General features: G+C 44.6%; 1 protein-coding gene across 7 annotated transcripts in view; it reads right to left on the bottom strand.

Moving 5' to 3' along the window:
* The window catches only part of LOC135899586 (uncharacterized), a 121562-nt gene that overhangs the window by 36762 nt on the left and 60530 nt on the right, over positions 1-24270 (bottom strand). For 4 of the 7 annotated variants that reach the window (XR_010563650.1, XR_011514093.1, XR_011514092.1 and 1 more), the window contains one exon: positions 21312-21352. The exons of the other annotated variants lie outside the window; for them this stretch is intronic. The gene's annotated coding sequence lies outside the window, so the exon portion shown is untranslated. The remainder of the gene's footprint in view (positions 1-21311; positions 21353-24270) is intronic. 7 annotated transcript variants of the gene reach the window in all.

Below are 24270 nucleotides of genomic sequence, written 5' to 3'. Positions count from 1 at the left end.
ACACCCGCAGCTTCTACAGACTACGGGCGTTGGCCACGCGAATCGCGGACGCCATTGTAGACGCCTTTAGGCTGTTTCACATCTCGCGATGGGGCGACAAAAGTCATTCTGCAGCACACGTCGCACAGCGATTTTCGCTGACGGCTTTCGCATGCGTTTGCGGCAGTGCGATTTCCGTCGCAGCGATGAGCAAGGTTGCCCCCTGCTCACGAAGTATACATGCCTGCATCGTTAAATAAAAACAACATGGAAACTAGTCAAATATCCCGATTTTCCTATTATTATTCGATAATAGAATAAGTATACAATTTTTTTACGTTTAAAAGCGTTGAGAATTTACGACAGCTTGCAGATGCGGTGAGTGAGACGCTGCACAACACCCCAAGTACGAGCTTGCGGCTTGTGCGGCGTCGGTGGAGTTGTTCCGTTTAGTGCACTCTAGGTTTCGTTGTTACTATGGAAGCCGCAACTTATTTCTAGGATGAGTATTTGCTTTTGCAGAAGAACAAGCTGCTATTGAGTGTGTATGTATAAGCAGCTGGCACAACTTGTTGCGATGAAGAAGCTGAAGACGGTACGTCAAATGGTACATGATCAAATGGGTACGTGCCTTATGTTGAACCGGCGTCCTTCTCCCGACCTGGTAGCGTGCAGCTTCTCCTTTTACACGAATTGTGTAAGCAGAAAAAAAATTATGAAGCTCCTAAGCCGCTGTCGCTGGTGGGTACACCCTATTAAAACATAACTAACTGGCGCGCGACATTGCTCCACAGAGCTAGCAACGCACCGTAAAACAGGAAAGCGCCTATTTTGACGGCGCTTTGTTTCGTCACACATTGCCCCTCCGATATCGCGCCGATCGCTGCGACTCGGCGACGGCGCGACGAACTTGTTATAATCCAGTCGCGGATAGTCCATGACGTCGGGGCGGTCGCTGAGCGATGGAATTCGTTGTGTCGCTGTCTGAAAATCACGCATTTGAAACAGCCTTTGGCGGACGCCGTAGGGACGCATTCCCGGCACTCGTGCGTCCTGAAGGCGACCTACGACTACGCCAAAGTGCGCGCCCACGCGTGCCTCACCTTCAAAGCGATCTGTGATGTTTGCAGAGGGCGCGTAGTGCCAGTATCTTCGTATGCGCTGTGCTTTCGGCGTTTCCTTCGAGTTGAAGCGAGGGATGCACGAAAGTCAATTCGCTTGCTGCTGCCGCAATTCCTCACTCCAGCACTTTCACAGCGAGTTTTCGCGCTCATGCGAGAGATGCGTTCATGTTTACCTGTGCGTGCGTGACGCCATGCTCGTTAATCTAGTTAAAACATGTTGGCGGGCTAGTTGGTTTAAATTCATGATGGAATGTGTAAGCGCAACTGAAGAAAGACGTAGATAGAAGCATACACACAAAGATAGTGCTGTCTCTGTGTGTCTGTTTCTTTGTTCGTCCTCCTTGATTCACGCTTAAACATTGTATAATTGTTAATTTAGTTAGTAAGCGAATGTTTACAAGTTTATACGGCCGATAAAGCTACTATACTTACTTCGTACAGCTATCTACTAATTTGCTATCGCAATCAGTGCTTCGCCTTCCTGGCGGAACTGCAAACCTTTTTTTTTTATCTAGCAGAAGTAGTTGAACAAAATTAGCTGAGTTTTATACATCTTGTAAGTGTACTTTCGAAGCGAATTCCGGAAGTAATGAAGATAAACCACCTTTCATTTTCTACTCCTACAAGAAGGCTCTTTTCCATTTACTTGGCGTCGCTGTCCTCATGACCCAGTTTCCTATCTTCTTAGCATGATGCTCACAATTCTGCGTCATGCCTCTCTGCCTCTCATTATTCAACGTATGTATTCTTGTGCTTTAGCGTAACTCCCTGCAAAAAAAAAAAATCCATTACCTTTTTTTTGTTACTCCATGCAGTATCTCCACTTTTCCGATCTTCGTTACACTTGTCAGACCTCCCATATCAGACGTAAGAATTTAGGTCACTTGGTAAAGGTAAAACACCAATAAATGTTGGTACGTATGTATAGGTAGAAGAAAAGCCTGGACGGTGCTCGCGTTATGCATCATTTATGTAGTGCTTCGCTTGTCTTTCGGTCCATGCATCATCGCCAGTTTGCTGCACAAAATCATTGCCGCTCCGCTGCTCTCTTACACGTACAAATGACTGTGGCTGCCACGCTGAATATAATGAGTTCCAAACAACCACTGCACTGCAACAATGCCTGCCAAGCTGGCTACTTTGATTTTGTGTGCCGTGCCTGGCAATGAGCCAACCGCCACAGGGAAAACGGCCACATTGCGAGCTAATGAGTTTCCACGGTGCAAGAACAATGTCTCGATCACTGGGAGGGATACTCAGGAAGAAAGCGCTGCAATAGATCTTGGCATTCCTCTGCAAAGCCGCGGGACTGAGGTCTAGCCTATGCCTGGTGGACATAGCCTGCACCCATCCTGAGCTGCTTTCTTTTTTTTTTCCGTAGGCCTTTCGACACTAAAAAGAGATTCATGAGAAGCCTTTATTTTTTGGTCATACGAGCGTATTGTAGCCTTAGGCCAATTGGTTGTGTGTATTCGGTCAGCGTTACGTGTGTGTATCCTTCTGTGCCTTCTCGTGTCGTTATCCCTTGCTTGGAATGACCGATAGTGCTGCATGCGACGTCTGTGGCATGGAAGAGAACGTCGCACATTTATTGTGCCGTTGTCATCGATTTCAGTTGGAAAGACAAACATTATCTATCGCATTGCGGTGGCTGGAGGATCAGCCGTTGTTTGCGCAGGGGGTATTTGAAGACCGTCCCCATCGCTCGTCGGTTCACAAAGCTGTGCAGGCACTTTTGTGGTTCTTGAGGGTGACTGACCTGTCTGAACGCCTTTTGCCTCGCTCAGGCCCTCCACGTTCGTGCTCGAGCTCACCGCGGCTTTCCTCCCTCTCCCCTCCGTCTCTCTATCTTATCTTTCTATTGCCTCTAGAGTAGGGCAGCCAACCAAGTGCATTTCTGGGTAACATCCCTACCTTGTCTCTTTATTTCCTCCTCTTCCTTGTCCCCTCCCCTCGCTACAACTCGCTCTTTAAAAGAAAAACAAGCAACAAATCCAAATAGTTAATCTCTTATCTATCGCTAATCGCTAATCCCCGACTCGAGTTAATTCGGGTGGGAAGACAAAGTGTTTTTAAGTTTTCTTTCCGAGTCTACACCACGTGCGAAAACAACGAAGCGTGATCACTTGTACAATTTTCTCAACAAAGGTTTCCTGGATGCGTCTGTCCCATATCGCACATGCTTTCGCATTTTTCACAGCATTGGCGGCCCCTATATACACGTTGTTTTGACGCCTATACGACGCAGCGCCTTAGGTGGTCATCGAAGTATTGGCTAAAACAAGGCGCAGCTGACCAGCTGGGAAGCCCACCTGGGCTGCTCATTGTGTCTGTATACAGTGTGCTACTTTGCTGGCTTAGCCTATTTTCGTCTTCAAAGCCTGATAGACCAGTATCCGCCATAGAGACAGCACTTTAAGAACGCTTTCTTGATAAGTTGGGTTTCGCTTACTGTGCGCGTGCGTACTGTCCATAAAAATGTAAGAGTTATTGCATGTGTTTGTTAGGAAGTGCGTACGTGTCTGCAAGCAATACGCAAAGACTTACTCTCTTTCTTAAAATCGCGACCGAACGTCCCACAATTACGCGCCGTCACAATGCACATGTTGATATGCCGTATTTCGAATTGTTGCTGATAGCTGTTTGTGTGTGCATAAGAAAAGACAATTACAAAGAGGCCAATAAAGAAATGGTGGTGGTGGTGGTGGTACAGCAACGGGCGCGTTTAGCCTGGCGATCGAGACATCGCAAGAGAGCGCCCTCTAGTTCCCTAATGTTATTTTATTTGCAGAATACTGCCTGCCTTCGTCAGGCACACGCCGGAGGGGTAATACATAATGAACTAAATTAAGAAATATATCAGGCCCACAAACTAAACACAAACAAACAAAAATCATGACAGTATGTTATCAAAGCTCGATCAAAGAGAGGAAGGAGGAACGCAATCTACATTGGACTTGTATATCACGGATGGCCATAGATAATTATCACTAAATATTTTTCAAGCTTCTTCAGAATTAGAATACCTGCGGCAAGAAAATTTATTGTAATTCACAAGTAGTAAGAATACGCCCAGTTTCCACACGCGCAAACCTATAATTCAAACACCACATCTGTTCGACTGCTTTCTGCAGTTTTGGTGGGCGGTATGTGATAATAAATACTTCTCGCTTGTCTGCATACGTATTACTTTTTACTGAAATACCAGATTACGGTAAGCGTGGATGTTAGTAACTAAAGTCCCCTCGTAGCTTGGAACTAGCGTCACTCTTCGAACTCGGCCACCGCCTGCACGAACTCCTCGCCTTCTCCTTGCCCCTTGCGCGTCTCCTCCGCGGGAACCAGTTTTCCGCCCGTTTTTCAGCACGACGGTTGGTCACAGTTGTGGTTTCCTTGAGGTCTCTCTTGGAAACGCGCGGGTCGTGAGCTTTGTTTGTGTCTTTCTTTTCCGGTGGCGCTAATGTTTGCCTTACCTCGGCTGGCTCAGCGCACCGAACGTTGCACACGCTGTGTTTCTTGAGGTGTTGTACTATCGCTATGCCGTACTGGTAGCGCATATAACTGCAGCAAGAAGCCTGAAGATTGTTATGTAGTGTTTATACCACATCGTAAGCATTACGGCTTGCGCAAGAGACAGTGGCTGCACAGTATTGGTCGAAATAAATTTTTTTCTGACGAAGAACAGTGTTTGCGAGGTAAGGCGCCTGTCTTATCATTCCCATCAAAGCAACCCCCCCCCCCCCCTAATGCTTCCCTTTCTTTAAGTTCTTCCGGCCTGCTCATCAGCGTTTTTGTTACAATTTGTACGTTGCAATTGAATATTCTGCTGGGAGACATCCCCTCGCACGTCGTCAACTGTTATTCATTCGGAAATGCAGCCCTGTAGGTTCTGCTTTCCGTTGTGAACAATTACATGCGAAGATACAGCTTATCATCAATCGTACTTTTCCTGATTCTTAGGATCGGCTGCCTGTTTTACTGAAAACCGAAATAGCGGCTAGTAGAGGAGCTTTCTTTCCAGCTTACTTCGATGCGTGTGTAAGTCACTTAGATACAATGAATGCAGGCCCTGAAAAAGTTAGCGCCAAGTATAGCCGTGGCATTGCGGATGATGAGCGCTAGCAGTCTATTTTGCGCTTTTAATGCGTAATCATTCTTTAACGAGTACCTGAGCCCCGTTACCTCGAAATGTATAATGCTTTATATCTACATAAAAAAGCGTAATTTTCAAGCTTAAGATGTTTATTTGTAATCATAGTGTTGGTTCATAGTGATTGGTTGTTGTACAAGCGATAAGAAAGAATTTAAACCACCCCACAAAAGAAAGATTAGACGAGAATACTCATAGAGATACATAGGAATCCTAAGAAAATGCACGGGTAAGCTTATAGCAGGGCTGGGCCAACTGAACCTTTTGGTTGGACCAATGTGAAATTTGGGGTTGTGTGAACTTGAAATATGGAGTTGGGCCAAATAAAATTTGGGTTTTTGCCAACTTGAAATTTGGAGGTTGCCCAACTTAAAAGTGGAAATAAGCCAAGCTGAAAATCTGGAGGAGAACCAACTGAAAGTTGGGGTGCCAACTTGAAAGTTGGAGGTGGGACAGCCTAAATTTGGGGGCGGGCCAACTTGAAATTTTTGGGGTGGCCAACCTAAATTTGGGAGTGAGCCAACTGAAATTTGAGGGTGGGCCAATTTGAAATTTCGTAGTGGGCCAACTTAAATTTGGGAATAAGCCAAGTTGAAATCTGGAGGTGGGCCAACTTAAATTTGGACGTAATCCAACCTATATTGTGGGGGTGGGTCAACTTAAAATCTGGGGGTGGGTCAACTTCAGTTTGGTGGTGGGCCAGCTTAAATTTGGGGGTATGCTTACGCATACTTAGGTGTCACCAGTGAATTTTCTGCATTATTTTTTAGTTCTTGAATTTGCTTTGAATAGGATTGCCACGTACGCATGAGTGGGTGACGATTATTATTTGGCGTTCTCCCGGATGCAGGTAATGTGTAGGGGGTGTTCACATGATCACATGAATTGCATAACCATCCTATTCAGTTTGGAGACCACACTGCAAAAGCTACTTTCACATTGAGAGGACAAACACATGGATGGACGATGCACTCGCGACTAATTCATTATAAGAATACACGATGAATACTTGCGGTGCCCATGGGAGAACAGGCCAGAAAAAGAAACAAGTACAGACAGATGTACCGCAAGCAATACTATATCAGATGTACAAAGCATCTTATCATGTGACGTAAAAAATGTCTGGAGTATAGAATTCCCCTCAAAGCTCCTTTTACATCAGTGCTACATGGGGATCTTGTCGGCGTAATATAAAGCAAAAGGGAATGAATTTCGACAGGGGTCTGCTATAGTTCGGAAATAAGTTATGTAAATAAGTGAATTTGTACATTCCAATGTTATTTAGGAGTCCATTCGTTGAAAGAGACTAGGTGGAAGGCATTCCTGCTTTAACGAAAAGAAAGCAGGAAGAGAACTTCAGCAGGATGAAAAAGTGAAAAGTCATTGCGAAAGATTGAAGTTTAGGCAATGTTGCTGCAAACTTCTTGATTGTCTTACAATTTTTTCTTCATGGCATAAAACAAGGTACAGCGCTACACATACCCCGGCTATATTTAGTCAGGACGTCTAACTTGTCATCTTGTGGTTGCGTTCACATCATTTCTAACCTGTGAAAATTGGACGACAAACTGCAGGAAATTTGCATTAGAGAAAGCAGTAATCTTTACTTTGTGCCTAATTGTCGCCAAACAGAACATTTGCGCAATAATTTTTTTATTTGTTTCTCTTATGATGAGATCGTGTGTGACAAAGAATTTAATATGTGTTTTCATATCCCCAAGTATTTCCTCTCATAAAAGGTGTTTCTTTAAAACGTCTCTCGTTCATAGCTATAGATAGAAATGGAGGTGATATACATTCGGGCCCTTGAAATACAGCGAACGTCGTTCTCCGCACTTTCGGATAGTAGACTCAAAAGTAAAGGTAGCGCAGAAAATTGTCGACTGCTGTGCTCTTCTGCCATTGAAGCTCTTTGCAGGTACTATCAAAGGCAATGTATCTTGAAGAAATAAAAATTGCTGTCAACTGAGTCAGGCACCGATAATTTTAGTTGATTTATGCTTTTGTTTCTCAGATATTTTATCCATTCGACTACAGCAATAAAGATTTGTTTCCGCCTCTACCTTCCCATGACGTTTGCTTCCTCTGCGTATTGCACTAAACTTAGAGTGGCCCTGCCTCCGCGTTCATGAAAAGCGAGGTCTTGTGTAAGACATCTGGTGCCAGCGCGCACCAACCGTCACTAAGGGCTCAGCACAAAAGTTGATTCTCTCTCTCCCTCTTGTGTAACACTCGCACGAAGTGTCAAGAGTGGCTTCCAGGTAGACAACCTTATCGCGGGGTGGATTGTCGCAAGTCCCACGGACGCTTATGACGGGAACGGCGCCGCGGAGTAGCATGTTGCAGAGGTGCTCACGTTTCCCCGGGCTGTAGTACGTGGTGCTGCGTTTCGCTGTCTCCACGGGAGCGGAAAGGGGAGCAAGCGCCGGAACCTTGCTCACCCGCCATAGCACAACTTGCTTATATTCCGGTTAGTGCGCAATGCCTCGAGGCGACCCCATCATCGTGGAGAGAGACGGCCATGAGGACGGAGGGACTCGGGCATCGCTTCAGCGAAGGGGAAAATCTCAGGCTTTTCCCGCGGAGTGCTGGGAGGTGGGTTAGGTTGAGAAATAAAGTAGGACTGTCGGTGATGGTTGCTAAACTGCCTTTTTTATATGTTTTCTTCAGCGGCACAGTTCGTCGTTTTCTCCATCTTTGCGGGTTTCTTTCTACGATTGCTACTTCCTAATCTCCTCCGTTCTTCAGGCACCGAACGTTGCCGTTTTACTCTTCCTGGGCTGGCGATGCGCCAAGTGTTTCGTGCAGTAATTTTACTTCACTGCTTTTTTCATTCTACCTGCGGTACTACTTTCATTGGCCACGTTGATCCCAATTTTTTATGCGTATCGTCACTGCCACCGGATCATCTCCGCGTATGAAGAAACGATTCCGGGACAGTTTAGCTGTTATTGGCGTCTTATAGCGGGTGTCTTCTGTACGTCTTTGCTTGTTTATGCCACCTGCTGATTTTAAGTTCAGAATATCCAACGTCTCTGCGAGTTCCCTACGTTGTTGTATTGAGATCATCCATAATCTTCTCGATGCTACATCTGTCACTGCGGCATCATATCCCAAATGACTGTTTAATATCCTTTCTGTTCGAAGCTTGTGCAGTGTGCGCTGTCTTTTTCTCTTTTTTATTCTTTCCACATTTTGTGTGCCGACTGCATCCACAGCCATAAGTTGTAACGTCATCTTTTAAGTTTATCAATTCCTTAAGAAAGTCTAAATTACGGGATTTCATTTTCTAAAGCCAAAAACGTTGTAATAAAAACGCTGTTATGGGAACTCCTGATTTAATTTAGCCCGCCCGGGGTGTTCTCCAACCCAAATCTCATGGCGTGAGCTTTCCTGCATTCTTATTTCAGAGACGTGCGGTGGTTGCACGAAGCAGTCAAACCTGTGACCATGGGCAAAACAATAGGACATCCTACAACTGAGTAATCATGGCGGGTCTTAAGAAACTCTGTGTGGTCATTTGCACACGTTAGCAAGCAAGGCCCTTCTAGTGCTTTCCACTCAGTGTCTTACAGCGAAAACAAGCGCTCATTCGCACACCAAATCTTGTGATTCTTCGTGGCCCACGCAATATACATGCCTAATCTCCTAGGCATGCATTCTTTTCTTTTCTAATGAAATTTGCATTCCCCTTTTAACAAAAAGTCCCACACCGATTGCGAAAGAATACATGGCAATTGTGAGAAAGAGTTCCATTAGAAAAGAACAAGTTAATTCGGCACGTAGTATTGAAAGCACGTCAAAGCAGTTTCGGTATCATTCTTGCCTACGGCGTCACTTGCTCATAGTAGGGAAACAAACCAAAAATGCTATGTGCGAACAGGTTAATTTTATTAGGGACTCATAAATTCTACAACCCCGTAGCGAAGCCATACATGCAACAGTTCCGCATAGCGTTCGAGCATAAGATATGATTGTTCACAAATTGTCTTTGTGGTTTCAGGTTACATCTACGGCATTTATGATTTCAGTTTAGCCCGTAAATTCTATTTCTACCAAATGCAAATGTCTTTTGCATCGAAATAGCCAATTGTAATCGGCAAAGCATGTGGGTACATCGTCTTCGTGACGATACTAATTCTTTGCACCAATAAACCGTTACAACCTCTTAACGGAATAGGCCTAAGTGTGGAAATACTGATGTCAATCTTCGTAGCAGTCTGATGTCAACGGCTTGCAAAGCTCGGTGCAAGAAAGAAAACCAAAGTGTTTGATTGCTGCGTAAGGGGTGTGCAAGCTGGTTGCATGAGGAAATATGGAAGAGCTCAATGGAAAATATGCAATGTTATTTACATTTCCCTTTACCGGCTCCTATTGCGAATAGCAGTCGAAAACTTTTGCCCTCCTTTTGCCAAATTTTATTCACAAAGATTTGCGCATAAAGCGTCAACACAGGTATCTGCAGTACTTCTTGCTGCTTGAAAAGGCAAACAAATATTTTTTTTCGTTTACCAAGCGAGTTAACGGGAGCTGCAGTAGCAGTATCGAGTTGACATATGGTACTAGAACGTTAGTGTCGAAAGCCTCTACAACGTGCCCAACAGGTTATAGAAAGATAATCGCCAGAATCCAGGGAAGAGAAAGAAAACGCCCGGTTATCGAAAAATCTTTCTGCACCGTTTTGTTTCCTCCCGAGATCCGTCGCTGGCGCCGAAACTCATTCGTGTGCTGCTGCAGTTTTTGAAGAATCCAGGCCTCAGTGACAGATTGTAGTCCGGCGGTGCATCCTACGTTGTGCTCGCAGCGCTCTCTCTCTCTCTCTCCCCTATTTTTCTCATTCCATTCCCTGTTTTCCTCATCCCCAGCGCAATGCTGACCTCCCTAGTTTCCTCTTCTTGCTTTCTCTCCTAGCATTTCGTCCTAGCACTGGCTTGTTATCATGGGCTGTAGTGCACGTAGGTTGATCTCAGCCCGAAGTGTCTCGGCTATTTTTACCCGTCAGAATGAAGGTGGCTGCTTCTTGAATGTCCCCGGGTAACAAGGCGCCTTTTTCAACAGCTTTACAAACGATTGGGAGGAAAGTGCATTTACCAGTGAAGAACGTCGCGCGCGCTGTAGTCTGATGTTGCTTTTAAATATTAATTATGGAGGCCATTCCCTGAAGAGCCTGTGGAAGTCACGGCAGGTGGCGTGTTTGACATGCTTAACGGCCTGTGGGGAATGACTCTCCATTATTTAGAAACTGCTGCGCACCAAAGGCTTCCTTTACATCACTCCTACTGCTTCCTTTCTGGGTCCTTCCTTCGTTTTGTTGTCCGACCACGTCCCCCGTCTCCTCGCCCGGTTCATTTTGTACAGCACGCATTTGGAAACCTTGATTTCGTTGGCAAAGTGTCACGGACACTAGATTTGTCTCAGTGACGCCATGACCCGTGAAGAGCATCGTCGTGCAGGGCCATTTGTTGACCCTTGTCAAAGTGGGCTGCTTAACTAAACATGAACATTCTAAAATAGAAGCGTTCAATATCGTCATTGGTTGTAGTAGTCGCCTAACCCATGACTAAGTATAGACGTGGCCATCGCATCACTCGTGGGCACAAACCGTAGGAGAGGGAGAAAGCAAAACAATGGAAACACGGAGTCAGCCAGAAGTTTCTGCAGTAGTAAACATATTTAGCCTTTGTCCCAATCGTTTTCGTTTTCAACCCCGAGGTTGAGCCTATCCACCACCATTTGATTCTTGTTTGATATTTATGTTATTCAGTATTTTTTGAGGAATTATAATCAGTCATACAACCTTATCCATTGAATAAGCGAACCGGAGAAGGAGCAGGTACGTGCTTCCAACCTCGCGTATACTGAACCCGCCGCTAAATCTTTCTATCTGATCCTTTATACGCAAAAAAAAAAAATCTCCAGTCGACCTCATTATGTGCTTTCACAAGCGTTTGTAATAAGCCAAGAGAGAGAGAGAGAGAGAGAGAGGAGAGAAGAAGGAAAGGCAAGGAGGTTAACCAGACTGAGTCCAGTTTGCTACCCTAAACGTGGGCAGGGGAATGGATAGTGAAAGAAAGAGAGAGAAAAAACGAGTCTATAATGCACTTTCACATGCACTAAGTTAGATGTAGGATCTCCATAGTCTGGCACTCAAGTCTCTTGCCTTCAGGTAGTGAAGAAGCACTCGAACTGCTTTCTGGACCAATGAACTGTGAGACCAGGCTCCCAAGATCTTTGCTTCTGTACATGGCCTATCATACAGTCTATTCAAGGCACACTGGAGAGTCTTACCATAATCATCATCAGCCTGGCTACGCCCCCTGCAGGGCAAAGGCCTCTCCCATATTTCTCCAACTACCCCGGTCATGCGCTAATTGTGGCCATGTTGTCCCTGCAAACTTCTTGATCTCATCCGCCCACCTAACTTTCTGCCACCCCCTGCTACGCTTCCCTTCCCTTGGAATCCAGTCCGTGACCCTTAATGACCATCGGCTATCTTCCCTCCTCATTACATGTCCTGCCCATACGCATTCCTTTTTCTTGATTTCAACTAAGATGCCATTAACTCGCGTTCTTTCTCTCATCCAATCTGCTCTTTTTTATCTCTTAACGTTACACCCATCATTCTTACGTTGGTTATCAAAGCGAGAACAGTGGCACAGATGACTGATGGTCTCTTCACACTTGCACTTAGCCCACATTGGTGAGTCCGCCATTCCAATACGATAGCTGTAGGAGTTGGTGAATGCTTCTCATACCCACAGCCGACACAGCAGTGTTGCGTCACGTTTGTAATAAGCCAAACATACTGCAGGCTAGAGGAGGTGGTCTTGATTCATAGCTATTGTGGAAGTCCAACTGAAGTTGCTCTTAACTCGAACCCTTTCCTGGCTTTGACCATTGCTTTCCTATGCGATTTAAAGAAAGAAATGAGGGAAATGGAGGAAGCGCTCAAGTGGCGGGAATGGTCTATTTAACGATTCTCAACGCTTATTGCTTATACGACGCCTGCTTTAAGTTACAGCGTAAGCTTCTGACTGCGATTAGTTAGACATGGTTTGTACACTTCGCGCGGGAAACCTATTGCCATCCCGTTCGCCGCCGAACTTGCAATACTTGTAATTTAGCAGTTGCGAATGCGCGCTCGGGATCTTCTTGAGTACAAACGAAAACCCGCGAAAACTAATATAAGTGCGAATGTAGACGAAATAGATGGGTGCTAACTATGGCCTTTTTTTACGTGATGTAGATCTGCATTGTGAACTTTGCTACTGTTGTAGCTGCGTTATTTTTCTTATGGGCATGATACTGTAATTTTTCTCATCATATTTTCTCTTCCTTTCGAATGGCAATTCTTTTTTTTATGTGGTACAGAGCCCATAATACTTTGCCCAAACTTTATTCGTGTTTCTAATAATAATAACGTGCCCGATGCGCTCGCTTTGATAGCAGGAAGGGGCATCTCAGTAGGTGCAATCGGCAGCGAGCTTCGGAAGTTATTGCAGCTCTTTCCCTAAATTTTACATGCCTAAACACTTCTTTGGTTTGGTTGCGATAGAAGTGTTTTCCTGATCGCGATGGGCAACTCAATATAGGATGATTTCTAAACGGTTCCGGCCTCGTAGTTCCGGAGTCGCACGTGTACAGGTGACACAGCGTAGTATTGCTCAATGGTTCCAACATCGTGGTTTCGGAGTAACCCGTACGCATGCGGCCATGAACGCGGCTAGATATACGCTACATGTTCGGCAAACTTAAACAATACTTAAATGCAGTGCGAAAAAGAAAGAAAATGAGAAGAAATAATAACTTGCAGCGCTTACCAGGAATTCACTAGTAGTGTGTTCAAAGCTGTACACCAAACAACTCACGGTCTCGACTGCCTTTCGAATGCATGGGAGAAGTCTTTCCGGACGAGACGGACCTGGTACTGATGCGCCGCGCAAGGCTGAGACGTCAGATGTGAGGAGGGTGCATTGACTGAGACATTCGATCAAAGGCAAATTCTCAGTGGCGAGACGGGCTGCCAAACAATAGTTATGAGCCCCGCGTAAGATATACGACCTTGAAAGCGGCCTTGCTCTATAGTTGGAAAGCGCCTATACGACGCCTCCTTTAATCTACGGCGTAAGCTTCTGTCTGCGATCAGTTAGACATGCTTTGTACACTTCGCGCGGGAAATCTATTGATGTCCCGTTCACCGCCGAACTTCCAATACGGCACAGCTACAAAGCTGCTGCGGCAGGCACAGAATTGTTCATTTAACGTGCGGCCGCTTTGGTATAGAGTGTTGCCTAGACGCTACGGTGTTTTAATCTGACTTGGTGTCCGCACGCACTGCGTCAGTTTAGGCCAGCAAAATCTGCTCGGTGTTTATTTTTCAGAAATAGTAGAAACGTACCATAGGAAACCTTGAATATAAATTTATCCTCTTTGTTCGCATCTGCTGCCAGTAGCGTTTGTTTGCCTTATTACTTCGCCTTTTAGCCTCTCCCGTGCTCCCTTCATGTATGCGATGTGCCAACAAGGCTGTCATTTACTCCTTTCGTGACTGCGTAAGTTCCACCTGTTCTCCACCTCCCATATCCCTGCCTCCTCTCTACCATTATCTCCAACTCCTTTGCGGATTGCTGCACGTTAGTACAAAGGCAATCGCTGCAGTTTCCGCAATGCTTCTTTCTTTTTTTTTGGGGGGGGGGGGGCGATAATTAAAGTGTAGTCAATAGGCTATTTTGACGACGCCCAGAGAACTCCAGAAGAGAATATGACGACCGTCGATGGAAAGCTCCAAGCGAGTTTTTGCCTTTCCTCTCTTCTGCGCCCCTGTCACTTTTTTACACGCTCTCAATCATCTCCCGACGCAGCCTCAAAGACAACAACTATGACGACGATGAAAATGATGGCTGCGGCGGTGGCTATGGCGGTGGCTACGCCGAAGGCTACAGCGATTGCTACGGCGGCAGCAGTGGAAGAGGTCGTTGGAAGAGACAAAGAAAGATTCGCTTTAAGAAAACAGAAAGAAAAAGCCAACTTTCAGGCTTGAGCAATCGAAAGAACGCCCGCATTGCGGTGGCGAATACCAGCTCGGAGGCGCAAATGTTTTCTGTTTTGCAAGATACATTTTTTACCCCTATGGAGGTATTATCGCCTGGCCTAAAAATGTTGGCTCATCCCTAAGGCAATGAATTTTGACACAGCTCCTATACTAACTGTCCCGAGGGAATAATGTAAGATAACGGCGCGTGCACACTTGCTAAAGGGGTGCCTTTGGCAGGAGAAAAGTTTGCTTGCGCGGTCTTGAAATAATGGTTAGAGCATTGGGCTGCTCTGCTGGAAGGCAGTTGTTCGATGCTAGCACCATTCGAGCATTTCTTTCGAGCATTATAGGCGTACGTGCTTCATTTTGTTTGAAAGTAACTAACAAAAAACTCGAGGTGTGGTGGACGCGCCGCATTGTACCCGAAATCGGAACTTTCTAAGAGATACGAGGTTTAATAGAGTGTGCAAGTTCGCCCGTCACCCACGTGCTGTCGAGACGTGTCGATCCTCTCAATATAAGTATGCTATCAGGAGACATAGAGAAATAGCGCTGCTAGCTACTGTCATTGTTCTTTTTTTTTCTTGACATAACGCACTTGGCGAACAGGTCCTTAAAGCTATTTATACAGGTATAATTATACACCTATTTATAAAACACTAACACTTAATAGATAGAAAGACAAACTGTTTATTCGGATGATTTGCAAACCGCTCTGCAACATTCTAACTGGAATTTTTTTCTAGCTGCGTTGCTTCAGAAGAGGGTTATTAATCTTTACTAATTACTTAATTAGGCAAAATACAAAAATATCGTGACACACTACATACAAAAGTGAGCAACATGCATTTAGTCGCCTCGTCTTAGAGTACATCAGCATATTTTTAAACTCTGGCTAAAATTAGCTGAAACACCCTATACAAAAAAGTCGCACTTTCACCCGATAGGCTAAGCATCGATTCGGGCAGCAAATTAGTAGGCGGTTATACTAAGTAAGAATATTAATTTTGTCGGCCCTATAATCTTGCAAACATTCGCCTAAAAACTAAATTCACAAGCACGGTGTCACTCACGCGCACACAGGTAAACATGAACACATCTCGCTCGATGACCGCGGAAACTCGCTGTCAGAACGCTGGAGTGAAAAGCGCGGCAGCAGCAGCGAGTGAATTGACCTTCGTGCTGTCGCTCGATGCAACGCGAACAAAACGTCGAAAGCACAGTGCGTACGAGGTTACCGGCATTCCGCGTACTTTGTCCATATCGCACATCGTTTGAAGCTGAGGCCCGCATGGGTGCGCACTTTGTCCAAGTCGCACATCGCTTGCAAGATACAGCACCTGCGGGGCCACGCCGTACGCAGCTGCCGCCGAAATAGAACGCGGCGGGCGTTCTACTCTCCCGTAGGCTCCGCCTCCCTTCCATCATGTTCTCCTGTGCCTCGCACACTACATAAGACAGCCCGCTTCCGCCCCGCCTTCCTCCCTCGTTGGCGCGAGTTTGAGGCGTCGTCGTCGGCTGACCCAGCAAGCTTTCACTCACACATACTACGTGCGCCACGCGGCGACGGTGTTATCGTGTTTAGACTTTATACGGAACATCACGGCGCCGGCGATGGCGGAAGTGCGCTTGGAGTGTGTCCACATAATCGCTATCACAATAAAAAATATGCGTTAGTGCATGTATTCTCCCAAGAAGTTTTTGGCATTGTTTAGGATTAGGCGTGGTACGAAAACATCATTTACTTTTCCATTTGCGTTAAAAATATGCATGCTGCCTTTCCAACGTTTGTTTTCCTAAAAAGGAGTTCTTACTAATATGGATAAATAAATAAATAAATATCGAAATGAAACAAAGTATGCTGAAGGGAAGGTACAGAAAACATCTCATTTCCGTTTTTTAGAACAAATACTTCCATTGTGAAACAAATTAATTTCGGGTTCGCTAGGCTAAAATTGACTTTAGCTTCTCTCCAGTTTAGATAGGTAGCTTAACTAACGTAAAGAAATTCCCTGATTAAGGCGTTACAGCAATGTAAGCACCAGTGAGGCTGCCACATTCAAATTAAGTTGCCTTCTTCATTCCTAAACGTCACTAGACACCTCCATCTACATCGAATGTAGGCTCTTCCTGCAACGGGTGACCTTACTCGCGGAACCTTGCTGAGAATGCTGCTGAATAGAAGCACTGTTAAAATTTATCACTGGGGAGGAGATAGCCGATTTTCTGTATGCGAACACAAAACTGATATTCGTGCGAAGCTTTAACACGACGGAATGTCTTGCACAAGTATTTCCCACAAGGCATTGTTTTCTCACTTTCATCGCATCGCTCAATTATTCAGAGCCTGGTCACAATGGGCTGCTAACTTGTGCCGTCTGCTAATGTTTGCTGCAGAGAGACAATATGCTTTTGAGCGTGCGATTTCTCAGTGGAGAGCTACTGCAACATATCTAAGTGTAAACCGCACCAAAATACGGGTACTAACAAAAGAAATGGAAGAAATGGAGGTACAGGCACTGACTTTAAACTAGAGTTTCCTCAGAAGCACCCATAGATTATATTCAGGTCTTATTCTTGCGATCTCACACAAGAAATAGGTTGCTTTGTTGATAAATAGAGCCCATTAAATTCAATCGCCAAGTAAAAATCAGTAAAGCGGTGGCCGTCTAATTTATAACTCTGAGCCTAAATGCCTCGAACCATTGCACTACAGCAGAAAACAAACAGTAAATCACCATCCAGTGAACCAATGAGTTACGGCAAACTAGCTCCTGTGTACTAACGAGTGTTTGGTGGATGTAATGTCTGTTTATTTGTGCCTTGTAAATAATGACTGTAGCCAAGAACGGCGAGGAAAAGACTGAGGACAAAAGCATAAGAACATAGATACATCGATGCTGGCAAACTAAGAAGCGTTAAAAAGGCAAAGGATCGATACAACCCTCGCCGGTACGTCAGCTTAGGCTATGTTAAGTTGTCTGTCAGGTCACCGTGTGTTGTCTTGGCTTCTTGCTTGTACCGCTACTCAGTTTCCCGCAAGAAAGGTCAACTAGCCGAAACGCTGTTTGGATCGATACTTGCCTCCAATAAACGTCAATCAAGAATCACTTCTGATGCTCCAGCGAGACTTGGTCTTCCGAACCACTCTATTCACTGCTTACTAGAAATGAAATCAGTGCGTTAAGGTTTCTGCAGAACAACAATTCTCAAACCTGATTGGCCTGTTAGCCGGCCTGCGAGCGAAGTGCAGAGTGCACGCTTGTGTTTGAGCCATAAAATAGCTCTGCTTCTTTTGCCTCGAGAAGCTCTTAAATCTGCAGACTTGGGCACCATTAGTAAACTTTGCAACAGCAGAGCTCGGGAATTAGCTCGAACGACAGCCCTGGCATCGCCGAGTTATAGCTAGCACTGCTGGTACATGTTATAAGAGCGCAAGCGGCGTTGCCATCATTGAGGACGAAGCAAGGGCATTTCGCGACTTGGCATGTCTGTAGCGGTAGCATAGGTTAAGGTGCGAGAAAGATATGAAATGGGAAAGAAACAAAAACAGATTTCGGAAATTCAGACAAAAAATTAGTGCGTTATTTGTGTGCCTCAGCACTATACTTTGTGTGTTCCCTCTCAGATACATTTCATAGCAGTACGAGTTCTTCATTCGTGGTGCATGCCTCAATTCATTTTCTTGAGGTAGAATAATATCCTGTAACAGCTGCGTATGTGTTGCCTGAGCGAGAGAAAAAAGACATTTTTATTCAAACCTAATTTAAAGACCTTCACGTTAAAACCATGTTTAGCTGTGAGCATTGAATATGGTGTTTGTTCGCGTATGATGGGGGGGGGGGGGGGGGCTAGACAGCGTTATGCGTTGATTTATTGGAGCACGTACCCGCCGCATTCATTTTAGGTCTCGTCTGGTACCACTTCGTTAAATTGGTGGCCGGTGAACACAAGCAGTATCTGTTTTGTTGGTGGGATAAATATACGAAGAATTTAAGAATATAGAAAAAGAAAGAGGTACTCAGATACTCTTCAGCCTTTAGCCATTTCTCCAATATTCAGTGAACTTGAAAAATGTATGTTCGTCTGGCTGTATGGGCGTCATCACATGATCTCTTCGTTTCTGTGTGAGGTCTCTCGCCCCTGTAGCTTGATTTTCTTCATCATTCAGACCTAATTATTCCAGTTATGGCTCCGTCATGTTTCCCCGAATAAGTTTTATTTTTGAAAAGTTTGAGTGTTGTATTTATTGAATTCGGGCTATCAGGCGAGTACTGTTCACAATGTAGGCATAAAGCGAACAGCTTCATTGTCTGTTGACACCAAAGCATTGCCAGTCCACCTACCGGCTGCCATGCTGACGTACCAACGCCACCATTGCATTCCGCAAAAACTAGAGTGGTCATCAAACGTAGCTGATTCTGTGCTTTGTGTGCAGAAATATTTTTCTGAAGTGGCACATGAAGGTGGTCGTCATACTCAGAGAATTGCACACGCTTGCAAGCCCTATCGATTATGCAATCAGCAGGTCTACCCATATCGGCATTAGTATGGTTCTTTGGGGCCAGTCATACCTCGATTTGTGTTCCAGTGTCCCGTTACTTGCACATTGCCCAGGGTTTCTTGTATTAGAGTGAGGGAGCGCTGTTCGACTGCTGGATGTGAGCTTTGAGTAGCGTTACCATCGAAGACATCTCTCTTCGTTGAGCATCCTGACGCAAAATCCTTTTCGAAGGTTGTTTGCCTTCTTTATTTCTACATTTACTTCCATCACCTTCTCTATCCCTATCCCTGCACCACCCCCAACATCCCCCTCCCACGTATTTCGAACATGTTTTCTTCTTTATTTTTTTCGCAGCTAATGCTCTAACCTTTCCCACGACGCGACATCTACCCCTGCCAGTGTTGCCGCTTCTGCATAGCTTCACCGCCACCTTCAGAGCTAGTGCTCGGTTTCCGCCAGCTTGCCGTTTGTCATAGCAACGCCTTTCCTAGGTCCCCCTCTGTCGCTTCTCGTAGCCGCATGGGATTGCCAAAACACGTTGGGTTCTCACTGTCTCTTTGTTTGGTTCTCTTTCACTTCCTCTCCGTTACTTCCAGAGAAACAAGCTCTATTCTATCTCCTGTTTCTTTTGCAAGAAATCATTGGTTTATTTCTTTATGCTTGTGTATATTTTTCCTTCCAGAAGCCCTGCTTCTGCACACGTTTTGCTGGTTGTAATCTGCACTGCGCATCATAAACTAAAACAAAAAGAAAAAAATGAGTGCGACAGAAAAGCTGGTTGCCTTCGTCTGAGAGGAAACTTCCTCTGTCATCGGCAACATCGGGCGTGTTGGTGGTGAAGTTCAACAGCTGGATCTTTTCGCCCGCCTGCGCCACTATGGCGACAGTTCGCGATTACGAAGCAGCAGCTTGTGCAGCTTTCCGAGTTTGTTCCTGCAGCATTTGCATCTTTAATGGCGGCAACAATGCGGCCTGCACTAAAGTGCAGAATTTCTTCATTTTGTTCACATGTTGAGCTGCAAAAAGAAAATGCTTGGAAGTGCGGCAGTTTAGTAGATATTCATGAGCGTCATTCAGTCAAGAAACAAGTGGACAAGTACAGTTGAGCGTGGTGGGAAGAGGAAAAATGTAATTCTTAATCGGTTGCCGGTAAATGACGCGTGGTAAAGTGTCGGCTCATTAGGTCGTAGCCAGTTTCGCATTGATGTTCTTATTGCTGGTTTAAGAAGGACCGGCTTATTGGTATCTTTTAGTTCGTACTCGTGCAAGGCCAAACTTCGACCCACGTTAAATTGTAACTGCTATAAAGAAAACTTAGGTCACACAATTTTTGCGCCGAAAAAGTTCAGAAAGCGTCCTTTTAGATCAGCGAAAGACCGCATGAGATGGTAACGAAAAATAGCGCGACACAGAAGGGAACAAGAATAACGTATGGCACAAGCGCAGGGCGAACTACCATTAGTTCTCAGCGTGCGTATAAACGTGTGTCATGAAAAAACGGTTATAGACGTATGAATAAATGCAGTACAAACGTAGACACGAGTGGAAAATGTTTGACACACAAAAGTAGAATCCTTACCTTTGTATTAAAAAAAAGAAGAACACCAAGCTTGAGGGATTCTTTCTGTTTTTGAACTCATTTCCTGTGACAGCCAAGCTCTCTTACACTGAACACCACCATGTTGCTTGCACGCTCACTTGTTCCCCAAATTGGACTAACCCACTGCAGGGGACTGGCCAAGATGCCAGTGGTTATATAAGCTAGTGGGGAGGGGAGGGGAAACTGAGAGATTGCTTGAAAAAATTCTATAATATCTAAAGTTTGGATATGAAAAGCGAAGTATTCAAAATACTATTTAAACAGACAATAACCATATGACATTAAAAAGAAACATTCAGGACGTTAGCCGATAAAGTGTAAGAGTGTGGTTGATATAGGCATAGACAAAGGTAATTTTCACTAGCCTATCAAGAGAACAAGTATTTGTGATTGGTAGTCAGCCTCTAGAGTGTGTACAAGAGTGCGTTTATCTAGACCAAATGTCATAGAGGACACTTGTAAGGAGAAAGGAAATTACGGATGAATAAAAGATGGGTTGCAGAGCACACCGCTGGCATTGTCAAGTTATCGTCAGCAGCATACTGCCATTCTTGAGAAGAAAAGTGTAAAATCATGGCATTCTCTCGGTATAATAGCAGAAACATGGAGGTTGACAAAAAAGCTTTTCAAGAACTTAAGGACTGCGCAACGGGCAATGGAACAAAAAATGTTTTAGGTAAGAGACAGGAAGACAGCAGAGGGTATTGAGAGAAAAATAGAGGTAGTCATGTTGTAATAGACATTAGGTAAAAAAAAACTGGAGTTGGGCAGGCCCGGTAATGCGTAGGGCAGATAACCGGCGGTCTATTAAAGTTACAGAATGGGTCCCAAGGGAAGTTAAGTGGCAGTCGAGGATGACAGAAAATTACGTGATGTGATGAAATTGGCAAAGTTGCAGGTAAAATATGTGGTCAGCTCACGCAAGGCAGAGGATTGAAGATCCCTTGGAGAGGCGTCATTCCTGCAGCAGATATAGAAATGTCCTGATTATGATGGTTTAAGAAAGAAAAGTATATGTTAATACTATATTACGATGCCTACCGATGAAAACTAAATTGTCATGGTTGAAGATTCCAATTAACTAAAGAGTGCCTTTTTCTGCATCATTTAAATTGTTTGCAATCCCGACACCGTCCAACAAAAGAAGCAGAACATTCAACTGTTGTATGCAAGAAAACGACAAAGAAAATTGAATTAAGAGTAAGTAGAATTTCTCACATAATAATATCGGTTATTGGAATCGCTTTTCTTTTTCCGTTAAAGATAAACAAATGTAGAACATTTTATTGGCCATTGCATTGCCTTTTAAAGCTAATACGGTGACCATACAGTCACGCACCAATTAGGCAGGAAAGAAGCTGTAGCTAAAGTTGCCTATCACATCTAATTTACGACGACCACCAATTATTCTTTTCTTAATTACCATCTGCCGTGCACTGTCGCGAGAAAAAGTAAATTGCAACATCACCTATGATATTTACCGAATTCCATGCAGCGAATAGCGTAGCCATCATTGCGGCGTTCTCAAGGCAGCAGTAATACGATAGCGACTGCTAAGTAAAAAAAAGAAGCGATGTGGAACTTCTGAGGGCAGGCCGGGTATTTCGCAGCCGCCTAATAGCTTACGTATAGATGGCGCAACTGCACAAATGGTGTCGTGCTGAGATTCGCCTCGTGGCTCCGCTATTTGGGCAGACAAAGTTTGCAATATGTAATTTCTTTCGTTTCGGTGCTCCCGCAGAAGTTTTTCCTACCACTCTTTGGTGATATCATCGTGATGAATGGGATGGTTGAAGGAAACAAATTTCTCTCTTGTCCTGTGCACTATTTGCCACAACTACTGTGTTTTGATTTCTGCTTTTTGCTATTGCGATTGCTGACAGCAAATGGTTGAAGAACAAGATATCACGGGTTAACGAACGTGGCGAAGTTGCTGCGATGGCGTGGTTGTGCGTTCACAACGGTGATTGAAGAGCAACAGTGTCACAGCTAAAAGAACAATGCATGATGCAATATTAGGCACAGAAAGTTTCTGACGCTTAGAAGAGAAAAAAAAAAAGAAGTGCTAGAGTTATCAAAGTAACATAGAAGGGTGACGTAGAAGAGAAGTTGCCTATGTCAGAGGTAGTCGCCTTTCTGCGTAGCGGCTACATTGTCCGTGGCCCTGTGTCGGTTAAAAGCCAACTGCTACACAGTTTTTTGCAGCTAATAAGCCTAGTTCCAGATAGTGATGATATAGAGCAACCTCCCTCCCAAATGTTGCGTTCTAAATACAAGTGGATGTGCCACGCAAGGTTTGCACAAGTAGGCGTTTTTGATTCCACAACAGAAAAAAATAAGCCGCCCTTAGTACTCGCCGGATCGGACGCGTAGCTAAGAACGCAGGGCTCCTTGGCATAACCTCCGAGATTGGCCACCGCCCACGGCAACCCCGGGCTCGCTGAAGAATCTCGGAGGACACCTACTGAGACTTCATCATACCACTTAACCACAAGGTACACGTGCCGTCTGCTTGAGCGTTATGTAAAGGTTCGTAAAAATGATTGAATTACGAGCCCAGCAGCTTTGCCAGGTTTTCTTCAGTACTATATACTACTCATTTATAACTAATGTGACCGAAGTGAAAGCTCGTTGCAGTTGGTCACTAAGGAAAAAAAGAGGGGATACTGCCACATGTGAACCGAATAATTAAGACATCCATGGTCACGAGTACGGGTCGACATTTTTTGTTTTTGTGTTCGAATAGACATTGAATTATTTCGCGGCATAGTAGCTGCATAGGATTGAGGTTTTGCACCATGAAATATTACTAAGTATGTGTTGGCGAAGATAATCACGTCGAAGTACTTGTACCTATCCGTGCGTGTTTGCTGGGCTTGGCAACCTTACAAAGTTTACCGGCCTTGCTCCATGACAACATGTTTAAAAGACGAAGATCCGATTTGTTTCAGCGAAGGAGGATGACCATTTTGTTCAGATATATTTCCTCAATGATAGCGGCAATAAACACATACCCATACCAGGAACAAATTCGTAGAATTTAGGAATTTCCTAGCCACAGTTCTCTCCATGTTTCAGTTCTACCCCTTCAATTGCACATTGAGTTCTGCCGTTGAAGATAGAAGCCACCCTTGTTTGTATTTATTGTATAGGTGAGTCGACTGCACTGACATCCGCTTTAGAGATAACGGTTGCATGGGCTATCGTTGTTCTCATCGTATTTCGTGCAGCGGTGACCAGCTCCGTGTCATGTTACCGATTTGCTGGGCGAAACTGGTCAGAAAACCTTCATGAAGAAACTGAGTTAAAAAAAAAGGCGTTGTGCAAGGATGTGTTCGGTGCGAGTGATATCAACAAGTACGTATTAGGCTCATAGACCGGGCGTAGACTGAGAAAGAAGATGAAACGATTCGACAGTCCTCTTTTTAGGTTTCCTGTCCTGAATTGAATTTCTCTCTTATATTTGGTTGCTTCATTACATTGGCATTACTGGCTACCATCAACGCTAGATAATACCAATTCACAAAAGTGACGCATCTACAGTAAGAGAGACGTAGACGAAGAAGAACGAAACGACAAGGAGGTTGACCAAGGCAGATTTAGATTGGCTATCCTATACATTGAGAAGGGTAAGAAATATAGATAATAAAAATAAGAAAAGAGCATGCGGATCCTGCAACATGCTGAAATTTAAATTGTAGTGGAGGGAATTCCGGTCCCTTTGAATATATAATCAAATTTTGCGCGGCTGTTTCCAACATCAGCAAGACGCACACAAATCAACCTAGAGCGAAGAAGCTGTGGGCGATCCGGAACAAAAGAGGAAAAAGAAACAAATTGGGCGGCCTAGCTGAATGTTGTGCCTTTAAATTTGTAATA

The sequence above is a fragment of the Dermacentor albipictus genome, chromosome 4 (genome assembly GCF_038994185.2).
Source record: "Dermacentor albipictus isolate Rhodes 1998 colony chromosome 4, USDA_Dalb.pri_finalv2, whole genome shotgun sequence".
NCBI classification, from domain to species: Eukaryota; Metazoa; Arthropoda; class Arachnida; order Ixodida; family Ixodidae; genus Dermacentor; species Dermacentor albipictus.
Note: the sequence above shows the minus strand (reverse complement) of the source record. Positions and strands in the feature narration are given on the sequence as shown.